General features: G+C 39.7%; 1 long non-coding RNA gene across 1 annotated transcript in view; it reads right to left on the bottom strand.

Annotated features, from left to right (window-relative positions):
• Positions 1-438: 438 nt before the first annotated feature.
• Positions 439-4,896, bottom strand: part of LOC109957978 (uncharacterized) — a 16,585-nt gene continuing 12,127 nt past the window's right edge. The window contains exons 2-3 of the long non-coding RNA XR_002274618.1: positions 724-852; positions 439-615 (exon numbers count right to left, since the gene is read on the bottom strand). This is a non-coding gene — a long non-coding RNA (uncharacterized LOC109957978). The remainder of the gene's footprint in view (positions 616-723; positions 853-4,896) is intronic.

The raw sequence follows: 4,896 nt of genomic DNA, 5'->3' as shown, positions 1-4,896 counted from the left end.
AAGAAATTTCCTTCCTGATGTTTATACCACCTTGGCTTGAATTGCTGTTGATCTTTATCAAATTGCCATACCCATCTTTAAGGCCAGGGTGACAAGAGCCATGCTGAATCAAAGCGCATCAGTGGTGAGTGCCTGGTTTTTAAACAAATTCAAATCTAATAGATATTCTTTTAGTGGTAGGATATTAGCTGCATGACTGGTTGACAATACTCTTTGTACTGAGATTAGCTGGGCCTGGACTGAGCTGGGCTTTGAAGGAAACGTCCACCTTACTTTCCAGCCCTTGGTCAACCTCCCTTGACTGTCAGATTTCAGTGTGTGAATCTCAAGTTTGCCAGAAATGTGGTCCCTCTGGTCCATTCTTTAAGCTGGTTCCTATTGGCAGTGGAAGGTTGTAACAGTTAGGATAATGACAGCTTAAAAAAAAAAATTTTTCTCATTTTAATCTTAATAGCACCCACACTAGACGATTCAATCAAGACACAATTTTTACTCAATAGTTTCAGAGGCGTTGATTCCAGGGATCAGCGATCTCACAGAAACACTTGACGTGTCTTCAGAACAAAACAAACAAGGAGGTGGACATTCATCATGAAGCAGTAGCATTCCAGTGTGCTATATTTTGTGCAGAGAAAAAAGAGGAGAAAAAATTGTGGATGAAAGCTTGGCTGAGAAGATGAATTCAACATGGTTTATACATTTAAACATATACATCACTTTTACATTGCTGTCATTGGCTGTTGAGGGTGTCTGGTCAGGATTCAGTCGCTGTTGCCCTCACATTACAGGATTCCAAATTGTTAATAAACCCGATATGTGAAGTAGTCATTTTCGTCCTAGCTGGGGAACGATCTGGGGAACCAACCAAAGAAATTCCATTAGTGAAAATGCAAAACAGGACACAGATTTAAGTCATTCTACATTTAAATAGCCTATTGACTGGCAACAAACAGATTTTTTTCTTTATATAAAAGTAGCAATTTCCTTTTTTAAATGAAACTTTGTTTTAAAAATGAAAAGCCTCTAAGTCAGCTAAACACCCACTCAAGCCCCCCATCCCTTACCCCCACCTCGGCACTCTGACTGGCTAATTGTTTCCCTTTACCTCCAGTAGCTTCACATTTTTAGAGACAGGCTGAAAACTGTATAAATTGTTCAGCTAACTCACAAGAATGCAAGCAAACAAGATTATCTCCTAAAATTGTATAATTTGCATAAGCATTACTATGTGCTGAGGTGCTGTCACATTTTAAAATAAAAAGAGCAACAATCTGTGTTGTGTTAATAGCTAGAGAGATGTCCAGTAAATATTTCAACACTGGAAGCTTTCAATTTTTGACTAAAAAACATCAGATTTGTTAAATAATACTGAGACAGTGCATGTTATGCACCTGATTTAACTATTACAGAGCAATATACTGTACACGTATTCTGAGAATTGCATTTCTTACTTTCTATTTTAAAGGTGATTTTAAATAAATGAATATTAAGGGATAAAATCGCAGAGAGAAGACTGGAATGGAGATAAAGTGCAGAGAAAGCAGATAAAAAATATGGGTTGATGAGCAAGCAAGGAGGAAGGGAAGGGTGGAAATAGTGAAGAGAAGAGGAATAGTGAAGAGTAATAGATTTGAGAGGCCAGAAAATAAGAGAATAGCTAGAACGTGGAAATGCAGAGACATAGAGCTGCAGGACTGTGAGTGCTACAGGATGTAGAGGGTGCTGGTAGAGCTCATTATTGTATGTCTTCACGGTGGGGGAAATACTATATGTTTATCTGTGTGTTTGTGGAGGTGTGTGTCACTTACATGGACAATTTACATTTCACCAACTATAATATGAGAGGAATTTAATGAAATTGGTGTAGAGTTAGGGCCACTTCCAAACTATGTGGAGCAAATGCATATTCCAGCATGTGCATAGCACCAAGTTATTTGCCCACTCAATTTCAATTTGAGTGTGGTGTTCATTGGTGATCCCTCCATCTCACTTGTGTCTCTCTTTCACAGCCTGTTTTACCTCTCTGCACTTTGCCATCAATCTCTGACCCTCCCCCTCATTCAGCAGTTCTCACTCCATCTTACCAACCTTCCATCTCAGCCCTCATCAATCTGCTGCCTGGACCACTCTCGTGGCACTGAACTTCTCAACTCTTCTTCTCGCCCCTAACTACCCCTTCTCTCGCCCTCTTTTGTCGTCCCCTGCCCTGGGTTGCTCCCTCCATCAATCATGCATCCAACTCACGCACTGCTAGTCTGGACCTCCTTCTCCCCTCCGCCCACCCACTCAACACATTAATCTCTATCAACTGTCTACACTCAGTAAGCTAGACAAGAGGCAGGCTACTCACTTTGCTCTCTGTCTTTGTCCTCAATGTTTTCTGTCTCCCCTGTTTTTCTCTCTTTGCAGCTTTCAAGCTGATCCCATATTTCAGCACCTGTTCCACCTATGTAATGGTATTCATTTCATGAAACCACCTACCCATCCTCCCACTAATTTTACATCCCTTTTACTTCACTTTACTAACCTTTTCTCCTTCCCCTTTCTTCTCACACCTGTGCTTCTGTCACCCTGGTTATTTTCTTCTATCTAATATCACATTCTGACTACAGCATTGATTTTTTAAAGGATTTTGTAACTCTAAAATGGAGTTGTTGCTTATAAGTTCTTCTCAGTATATATACTGTAGGTACATGTATATGTTTTAAGTGTGCTGGAGGTATATGGTCATAATTCTAGTTTCAGACAAGCAAAGAATGAACTAGAGAGACTAGACCGCCAATTAATTGGCAGCTATTTTGATAATTGCTTCATCATTATAAGTCAAGTATAAATGTCAAACATCTTCTATTATAAGCTCCTAATTTGTGAAGATTTGCTGCATTTCTTTGTTTTATAGGAAGTTAGAATATCTTTGGGGTTTAATGTGTTTGTCAAACAAAACAAGTCATTTGAAGATGTCGCCTTGTGCTTTGTAAAATTGTAAGAGGAATCTTTCACAATTTATAGACTGAATAAAAACTGTAATGATCCACACTGCTTCACATTTTGAAATAAAAGTGCCTCATGGGACTAAATGTTCAAAGTGAGAAGAGATATTATTGAACTGAAATTATTTGTTGTAAAATGTTCTGTATAAAATGAGTATTTTGCAATTATTCCCTTTGGTGCTACATAAAAATCTGCCGTGGTGGAGTCTAAACACTGGTGGTTAAGAAGTGTTGAACAAATGTGACATGCAGCAGGATCTATCAGTGTTCACTGGACTGGACCTTTAGCGGTGTCACACTCGGGGCTCTGATAAACACTGAAGGGGCTGAAGTGGGGCATCTCGATCAGCCGGTGACATGACAGCTGACAGCAGAGCAGAACAAAAAATCCTAACAGTAACAAGATTATAAGCTAATAGAGACTGTGTAAAAGGCAAATATTAAGGGTTAAATGTAAAAGAAGAAATGCTCATAGTCAGCTCATTGGAGACTGTCCTCCTGTAAAATATGAAAGCATGACAAAATATTACATGTCATAGTTTGACAAAATCTCTAGACTGCTATTAATTATGACATAAGGAAAGGAGTAAGTAGACCTCAATGGAGGCACAAATTCCATGTTCAGAGGAGGTGGGGTGGATAGTTAGATACACACTGCACAAGACTTTCTTGCAGGAGACCTGAGTTCACTTCCAGTGTGTGGCTTTTGTTTTCCAAGAGTTTGTTCCTAAACATACCAACGTGGTTTTGTCCCTAAATGTGACCAAGTCTTTTCTTCCCTAAACATAACCAAGTTATTTTTGTGCCTAATCCTAACCAATAATTTGTTGTTCTGAAACTATAACCTAGTAGTTTTACCTAAACCTAACCAAATTTTGTGCCTAAACCTAACCAAGTGCTTTATGTGGTGAAACATAATGAAACCACGATGGTTTCATAATCGTAGCTTCATATTTATGTCAGTTTACAAGACGATGGACTTCCAGTGTTTATAGGTGTTTCCTTGACAACAAAGGTTTGTAAAGCTTGGTAGCGTGATGTATGTTGTCGATAATTTTGGTGGGATTTTTGTAATTCTTCCCACAATCCAAAGGTGAGCTATTTAATGACGGGTTGTATGAGAGTGAAGGGACAAATAATCATATGGGTTGTATAGGCTGGAGAACGTGTTGGCTGATTGAGTTCAACTGCTTGACATATAAACATTTTTCATGAATTGTCTACCTTAAATAAACAGATAGATAGATCGATAGATAGAGTTACAATCTGAAAATGTGCCCAGCAGGCCATGAGTAATCCATCCATCCTTAAACCTGTACAGGTATGTGAACAGTAGATGTTGTGAGCATGAGTGTAAATGTGGGACCCAGAGCATCTCCATTTAGCTCCTTCAACAGTGACCTCAGTGGCATTTGACTTCCACACCTCATGGATCTGTCACAGAGAGGTAGCACTACCACAAGGTTGTAGAAAGACCACGTACATCAAATAACCTTTACTATCCGCTCACTACTTCACACTGCATCAACACTCTCTCTCTTGCTCTCTCCAACACAAACTCGCGCATAAACACACACAGATTTTCTCCTTTGCTGTTATTTCAGTTTCAGTCACTACCCAAATGTGAGAAATACATGCACATCCCTGCTATACACTGTATATACACATGCATTTGGATTGACCACATGCACACACACACACACACGCTGGACTTCAAGGGGAGCCAGGGAGACATACCGGGTTTGCAGGCTATGGCTTCATCCATCACCACTAAGCCCACCTCTCCACTTCACCACCATGTATCCATCCATCATTTCCTCCCTCTCTCTTTCTCTTTAATTCTGCCTCAACCCCGTGTGCCCCCTCCCTCTGTCATCTCTTCCACCTCTCTCTTTTATGCTTTCAG

Source organism: Monopterus albus, unplaced genomic scaffold (assembly GCF_001952655.1).
Source record: "Monopterus albus unplaced genomic scaffold, M_albus_1.0 scaffold29.1, whole genome shotgun sequence".
Lineage (NCBI taxonomy): Eukaryota > Metazoa > Chordata > Actinopteri > Synbranchiformes > Synbranchidae > Monopterus > Monopterus albus.
The sequence above is the reverse complement of the archived record's forward strand: the minus strand, read 5'-3'. Positions and strand labels throughout refer to the sequence as shown.